Below are 8926 nucleotides of genomic sequence, written 5' to 3'. Positions count from 1 at the left end.
ATTAGTGGTGTTCATCATCCAACAAGAGAGTGTAGAGTGGTTTAGTATGTGATTAATGTTGAGAGTGTCCACTAGTGAAAGTATGATCCATAGGCCTTGTTTCCAAACATCGAATCTCCGTTTATTTACTGTTCTGTTGCATGTTTACTCGCTGCCATATTTTATTCAGATTGTTATTACCACTCATATTCATCCATACTACTTGTATTTCACTATCTCTTCGCCGAACTAGTGCACCTATACATCTGACAAGTGTATTAGGTGTGTTGGGGACACAAGAGACTTCTTGTATCGTGATTGCGGTGGTTGCTTGAGAGGGATATCTTTGACCTCTTCCTCCCCGAGTTCGATAAAGCTTGGGTGATCCACTTAAGGGAAACTTGCTCGTTGTTCTACAAACCTCTGCTCTTGGAGGCCCAACAACTGTCTACAAGAATAGAAGCACCCGTAGACATCAAGCACTTTTACGGCGGCATTGCCGGGGAAGAAAGGTAAAAGGCACTCATACTCCGGTCCCAGGTAACTAAGTACTTTTCTGTTGCCGTTGTGTGTGTGCTCGAAGCTATTTCCTTTAGATCCTGCAATTGCATCTTTTTGTTTCTTGTTAACACTAGTAAGGCATAATGGAAAACATCTGTGATCTTTTTGTACTATTTCCTCAGTCAAGACATGAATGGTTTAATGCGAAAATTAAAAAACCTATGGAATATTATTTGCATGCTGGTAGTAATATTAGTATGAACGCTTTGAACACCATTGTTGATAATGATATAGAAAGTTCTAAGCTTGGGGAGGTCGGTTTTGATGAGAATGATCTCTTTGGCCCTCCGGGTATTGAGGAGAAATTTTATGTTGATTATGATATGCCTCCCATATATGATGATTATAATGATAGTGGTCTTTTGCTGCCACCTACTATGGAGGATAAAGCTTGTTATGATTATACTATGCCTCCTATATTTGATGATGAGAATAATAATGATAGCTACTTTGTTGAATTTGCTCCCACTACAACTAATAAAATTGATTATGCTTATGTGGAGAGTAATGATACTTTTATGCATGTGAATAAGAATGCTTTATGTGATAGTTACATTGTTGAATTTGTTCATGATGCCACTGAAAGTTATTATGAGAGAGGAAAATATGGTTGTAAAAGTTTTCATGTTACTAAAACACCTCTCTTTTTGCTGAAAATCTTGAAGCTGCACTTGTTTTATCTTTCTATGCTTGTTGCATTATGCTTCATGAATTTATTTATTTACAAGATTCCTATGCATAGGAAGTGGGTTAGACTTAAATTTGTTTCATACTTGCTTCTTGATGCTCTCTTTTGCTTCAACTCTTATTTCTTGCGAGTGCATCATTAAAACTGCTGAGCCCATCTTAATGGCTATAAAGAAAGCACTTCTTGGGAGATAACCCATGTTTTTATTTTACTACAGTAATTTTGTTTTATATTTGAGTCTTGGAAGTTGTTACTACTGTAGCAACCTCTCCTTATCTTTATTTTATTGCATTATTGTGCCAAGTAAAGTCTTTGATAGAAAAGTCAATACTAGATTTGGATTACTGTGCAGAAACAAATTTCTTGCTGTCACGAATTTGGGTATGATTCTCTGTAGGTAACTCAGAAAAATCTGCCAATTTACGTGCATGATCCCCAGATATGTACGCAACTTTCATTCAATTTGAGCATTTTCATCTGAGCAAGTCTGGTGCCTCTTTAAAATTCGTCTTTACGGACTGTTCTGTTTTGACAGATTCTGCCTTTTATTTCGCATTGCCTCTTTCGCTGTGTTGGATGGATTTCTTTGTTCCATTACCTTCCAGTAGCTTTGATCAATGTCCATAAGTGTTAAAAATGATTGTGTCACCTCTAAATATGTGAATTTTTGATTATGCACTAACCCTCTAATGAGTTTGTTTCGAGTTTGGTGTGGAGGAAGTTTTCAAGGGTCAAGAGAGGAGGATGATACAATATGATCAAGAAGAGTGAAAAGTCTAAGCTTGGGGATGCCCCCGTGGTTCATCCTCGCATATTTCAAGAAGACTCAAGCATCTAAGCTTGGGGATGCCCAAGGCATCCCCTTCTTCATCGACAAATTATCAGGTTTCTTCTCTTGAAACTATATTTTTATTCGGTCACATCTTATGTACTTTACTTAGAGCGTCTGTGTGCTTTTATTTTTGTTTGTGTTTGAATAAATTCATGCTTGTGTGGGAGAGAGACACGCTCCGCTGGTTCATATGAACACATGTGTTCTTAGCTTTTAATTTTCATGGCGAAGGTTGAAACTGCTTCGTTAATTGTTATTTGGTTGGAAACAGAAAATGTTGCATGTGGTAATTGGTATAATGTCTTGAATAATTTGATACTTGGCAATTGTTGTGCTCATATAGATCATGTTTAAGCTCTTGCATCATGTACTTTGCACCTATTAATGAAGAACTACATAGAGCTTGTTAAAATTTGGTTTGCATGATTAGTTTCTCTAGAGTCTAGATATTTTCTGGTTAAGGTGTTTGAACAACAAGGAGACGATGTAAAGTCTTATAATAGTTACAATATGTTCATATGTGAGCTTTGCTGCACCTTTTATATACTTGAGTTTTCTTCAAACAACCTTGCTAGCCTAGCCTTGTATTGAGAGGGATTACTTCTCATGCATCCAAATCCTTGAGCCAATAACCATGCCATTCGTGTCCACCATACCTACCTACCACATGGTATTTCTTTGCCATTCCAAAGTAAATTACTTGAGTGCTACCTTTAAAAATTCTACTCTTTGTCTTTGCAATATATAGCTCATGGGACAAATAGCCTTAAAAACTATTGTGGTGAAGAATATGTACTTATGTGTCTTATTTCTTAATAAGTTGCTTGTTGAGCGGTAACCATGTTTTCTGGGGACGCCATCAACTTTTTGTTGAATATCATGTGAGTTGCTATGCATGTTCGTCTTGTCTGAAGTAATGGCGATTTTCATGATCAAATGGTTTGAGTATGCATACTGTTAGAGAAGAACATTGGGCCGCTAACTAAAGCCATGATCCATGGTGGAAGTTTCAGTTCGGACAATTAATCCTCAATCTCTTATGAGAATTTTAATCGTTGTTGAATGCTTATGCATTAAAGAGGAGTCCATTATCTCGTTGTCTATGTTGTCCCGGTATGGATGTCTAAGTTGAGAATAATCAAAAGCGAGAAATCCAATGCGAGCTTTCTCCTTAGACCTTTGTACAGGCGGCATAGAGGTACCCCTTTGTGACACTTGGTTGAAACATACGCTATGCAATGATAATCCGTGTTAATCCAAGCTAATTAGGAGAAGGTGCGAGCACTATTAGTATACTATGCATGAGGCTTGCAACTTATGAGATGTCTTATACATAACACATATGCTTTATTACTACCGTTGACAAAATTGTTTCTTGTTTTCAAAATGAAAAGCTCTAGCACAAATATAGTAATCCCCGCTTCCCTCTGCGAAGGGCCTATCTTCTACTTTATTGTTGAGTCAGTTTACCTACTTCTTTCTATCTTAGAAGCAAACACTTGTGTTAACTGTGCATTGATTCTTACATGTTTACCTATTGCACTTGTTATATTGCTTTGTGTTGACAATTATCCATGAGATATACATGTTACAAGTTGAAAGCGATTGCTGAAACTTAATCATCCTTTGTGTTGCTTCAATGCCTTTTACTAAGAATCTATTGCTTTATGAGTAACTCTTATGCAAGTCTTATTGATGCTTGTCTTGAAAGTACTATTCATGAAAAGTCTTTGCTATATGATTCAATTGTTTAGTCATTATCTTTACCATTGCTTTGAATCGCTGCATTCATTACATATGCCTTACAATAGTATTGATCAAGATTATGATAGCATGTCACTTAAGAAATTATCTTTCTTATCGTTTACCTACTCGAGGGCGAGTAGGAACTAAGCTTGGGGATGCTTGATACGTCCCAAACGTATCTATAATTTCTTATGTTCCATGCTACTTTCATGATGATACTTACATGTTTTATACACACTTTACATCGTTTTGATGTATTTTCCGGAACTAACCTATTAACGAGATGCCGAAGAGCCAGTTGCTGTTTTCTGCTGTTTTTGGTTTCAGAAATCCTAGAAAGGAAATATTCTCGGAATCGGACGAAATCAACGCCCAACATCCTATTTTTCCCGGAAGGTTCCAGAGCATCGAAGAAGTACCGGAGAGGAGCCAGGGGGGCCCACAAGCTAGGGCGGCGCGGCCAAGGGGTGGGGCGCGCCCCCTAGTGTGTGGGCCCACCAGGCCCCCTTCGAGGCTGCCCTTCCGCCTACTTAAGGTCTCCGTCGCGAAAACCCTATCACGATTGACGAAACCCGAGAAAACCTTCCAGAGCCGCCGCCATCGCGAAACTCCAATTCGGGGGACAGAAGTCTCTGTTCCGGCACCCTGCCGGGACAGGGAATTGCCCCCGGAGTCATCTCCACCGCCGTCTCCACCGCCATCTTCACCGCCATCGCTGTCTCCATGATGAGGAGGGAGTAATTCACCCCGGGCTGAGGGCTCTGCTCTAGCTATGTGGTTCATCTCTCTCTTTGTGATCTAGTTGAATATCATCTATGTGCTACTCTAGTGATGTTATTAAAGTATTCTATTCCTCCTCCACGGTGTAATGGTGACAGTGTGTGCATCGTGTAGTACTTGGCGTAGTTTATGATTGTGATCTCTTGTAGATTATTGTAACGGCCCCGGAAAACACCCCTATTAGATTTGTTTGTTCCTTTTCTTTTTTGCATCATCATGTCATCATGCATCATATCATTCATGGTTTTAACAAAATAAGAGTATTTTATAACCCTAGCTATTTTATTTTTAACCTCTCATATGGTTTTATAATAAACCTCCCCCCTCTATTTCTTTTAACAAAACCCTAACAATCAAAACTATATTAATAAATAAAACTATTTCAAATGTTTCACAGTTTTAAAAAAAATGGTTTGGTTTTGTTTGGTTTTGTTTTCAAATACCAAAACAGTTTTGAAAATAAGAGAGAAAAGAAAAGGATTTTCAAAAATCAAACCCAAAACCCCTATCTCTCTAATCCCCTTCCTTCCTAGCCCATCTACCCCGCTGGCCCGCAGCCTTCCTCCCCCTGGGCCTCTCTCCCTCTCACCCGGCGGCCCACCTCCTTCTCCTTCACTGGCCCAGTCCAACCCACCTGGATCGAACCGGTACGATCCCTTTTCCCCTGCGCTGTCGTCTTCCTCCAACGCGGCAGTCACGCACATCGCGTGAGGGCACCGTGGTCCAACCACCACAGCTCACCTGCTCCCTCTCTCCTTCTTATCTCCTCAGCGCCTGGCAAACCCTAGCCCATATCTTCCCCTCTCCTCCCCTCGCGCCGCCAGCAGCCTCCCCTCTCCTTTTTCTGTTCCACCACCGAACGCCACCGCCACGGGTCCGCCATGGGGCCATCGCAGGAGTCCAGCCCGAGGCCATCCAAGACCACCAGGAGACGCGCCTTCCTCGTCTTCGTCTTTCCCTGCAAGGAATCGTCCTCGCGCGCCTTGAATCGCCACCGAACCGCGACTTCTTCTCCGACCCCGGCGGCAAACGTTCGTCGATTCCGGCCACCGTGGACCTCCTCCGGCCAAACAGGGCCCTCCTCGAGTTCTCTGGTACCCTGGCGCACCCCCTGGACACCATCTCCTTCTTCTTTGCGTCCGCTTCTTCCCTTCCCCGTGGTGACCGTCCGCCCTTCTTGCAGATGCCCGTCGCCGGCGCTGCTCCGGTAGTCCCCCGCTTCTGGCGCCGCCTCTTCTTGGTCCGCGCCGATGAGGTGCATCGAACGCGCCCAGTTTTGTGTCCTGGAACGCCTCCACTCGCCTGCGCGCGTCCGCACCGCCGCGGTGACCACCGCGTCTGGAACGCGCCCGGCGGCCCTCCGTCGAACACCTTCTGTGCAGTCTTGCACGGTTCGCCAGCTCATCGTCCAGCAAGGCCGCGGGCCCGCGCGTCATTCTCTGGGCTAGTCCCCCACCCGGTGAGAAACCGATCCAGATCCAGATCTGGGCGCTAGTTTGCGTCCAGGTCCTCCCTCCTTTTGAAATCAACCCGTGGTCCCTAAAGCTGCTGATCTTTTGAAAAACCCCCTGTAGCTCCCGCCTCGTCAGCTGCCCGGTCAGCATCCCCCGGCCCCGCACGTCAGCCGCTTGGGCTAGCTCCTCCCTCGGTGAGAAAGCCCCCCAGCCTTTCTGTTTTATCAGAAAATTCCAGAAAATGTGTAAATCTCGTATAAATCATATCTTTTAAACCGTAACTCGAAATTAAAAGTGTTATATATGAAAATTGATCAGAAAAATGTGCTGAACATGAATATGCCATCCATATGCATGTTTGCATCTCGCATCATGTTGCGCGTGATAGTTTGTGCATTTCCACCTTACATATATGCGGAGTATTTCGGATTTCCAACTAGGGATTTCCCCGCTCCGTTTAATATTGAAGTAGCGCACCCCTGCCATGTCTTGCCATGCTAATCAACACTTAAATTTGTCGGTAGAAATGCAACTCCAACCTAATTTGCTTGTCCGGGGTTCCGACTCCGATTAATATGGATAAGTTGCATCGCATCATGTTTGCCATGCCATGTATATCATCTTGATCCTGCTGGGTCTTCTTTATCCGTAGTAGTAAGACTTGCATGCGTTGTGTGTTCCAGCATTTGCTTCTTCCCGGATAGGATCACGAAGTGTTGATGTGAGATACGACAAGTTCTCCGGATGTTCCTCGGCGAGCTTTAACAGGCAAGCATTTCCCCTATACTTCTGCCTCTGCAGAAGTCGCTCACCTATTTTATTTTGCTTTCTCCCTCATGCTATCCTTAAGTTGCGTTATTGTCACGTGTCCCTTCCACTTGTTACCTCAAGCAGCCTATATTGACTCCACCAACCGCCTACAGCTATTGTTTGGTTATCGGGTCTGCCTTGCGAGTCGTAGTGCATGCTAGTGCTGTTTTATCTCGTTACCGTTGTTGTTATCTCATCGGGATATGTTGGGTTGTTGGGAGGTTATCACATGCTATATCAGTTGTTGGAGATTCACATGCTTTACTTATTTGTTAACAACTAAAATTGTAGGCAGAGGCATCTGTGAGCCCCTTTGCGAAAGCATCGGAACTTTGACTCGCTAATGTCCCCTAGGACCCGAGTTCTTGTTATCTGTTCCGAGATTGAGCGCTCTACCCATGCGTGGGGATTCACTGGGACCCCCTCACCCATTACCTTTTCTCAAGTCAGTTGAAAAGGGGGCCACAACCTTGGTTTTATTTGGCGCATGCATGTTTATATACTGTTGCCTTCGGGTGTTTACTTCCTGTTGCCTTCGGGTGGTTTATTCCTGTACTGCACAGCATAATTGCTAGACGACTTATCTAGTGCTTGGCCGTTAGTGCCCGCCTAGACGCCTACGCAACCTCTGGGTCCGTCTCGGAGTACGGCCGAACTTCGTCACGGGTAGCTTAGTTGGGTGGCCCCCTAGACTTTCTTGTTGAGCTGGGAACGGTCTTGTTGTGAGACATCCACCTGTCGTAAGTGGGTCGAGCATGCGTATGGTTACATTTGGGCAACCCCTGCAGGGTGTACATCTTATCGATAAGCCGTGTCCGCGGTTATGGACGACTTGGAGCTGTATGACTTGATCATAGAACAACTTACATCTTTATGTTGATGCTAATAATTTGCTAATAACTTGCGTAGTAATATAGCATTATTACAACGGCTACCTAATAAAACTTGTCCACCGTTGAGTGCCTTTTACATTGCCTCTTCGCTTTGTTGAAGGGGATATGTGTAATCGGCTGGGTTATGTTTGTGTAGTATTTATCTGTTACCTTATGCGCTCTCTTATCTTCTCTGATTAGACGAATGTTGTAGAGTGTCTCTATAGGTTTTTAGTGCTTGCGCTGCCGCTTAACTCCACCATATTGCCTATGACGTTCCTCTTGCATCCTCTAAGTCCCCTGCGTGCCTCAAGTACAAAGGACGACTGGTTGACGAATGCTTATACGTCTTGAAGTCTTGTTAAGTACGAACCCGTACTTATTGCTGCTTCTACGGGATATAACCGGGCAGGTATGAAGATATGTTCGATGAAGACGACGTTAGCAAGGTTACCCTTCCGGCTTGGCCCGGGCAGGGTTATGGACGCCATTGGTTATCTTCAGGACTCTTAGTCCAATTTGTATCTTGTCCGTACTCGGACGTATTCGATCTTCTGTATGATTTGGATCTTTGTATTGTATATTTGTATCTTGACTCGTTGGAGTCATTGTTGTAATATATGTATCTTGTGGGCTCTATTGTAATCCTGTTGTAATGTTACCGCTCGTGTTAATTCCTCTGGCATCACGTGTGTGATTTGTCGCGCACGTCGTGTCGGAGGGCGTCTCTGGATCGATATCGTGCGGATTTCGGCGGGATCGCTGGAATCCTCAGGATACCGGTTCCGGGGCGTCACAATTATGAAGTTAACTATTACTATGATAGTATTGATGTGATCTATTCCTCCTTCATAGTGTGATGGTGACATTGTGCATGCTATGTTAGTACTTGGTGTAATTGCAATGATCTATCATGCACTCTAAGGTTATTTAAATATGAACATTGAATGTTGTGGAGCTTGTTAACTCCGGCATTGAGGTGCTCTTGTAGCCCTACGCAATTAGTGGTGTTCATCATCCAACAAGAGAGTGTAGAGTGGTTTTATTATGTGATCAATGTTGAGAGTGTCCACTAGTGAAAATATGATCCCTAGGCCTTGTTTCCAAACATCGAATCTCCGTTTATTTACTGTTCTGCTGCATCTTTACTCGCTGCCATATTTTATTCAGATTATTATTACCACTCATATTCATCCATACTACT

The sequence above is a fragment of the Lolium rigidum genome, chromosome 4 (assembly GCF_022539505.1).
Source record: "Lolium rigidum isolate FL_2022 chromosome 4, APGP_CSIRO_Lrig_0.1, whole genome shotgun sequence".
Lineage (NCBI taxonomy): Eukaryota > Viridiplantae > Streptophyta > Magnoliopsida > Poales > Poaceae > Lolium > Lolium rigidum.
Note: the sequence above shows the minus strand (reverse complement) of the source record.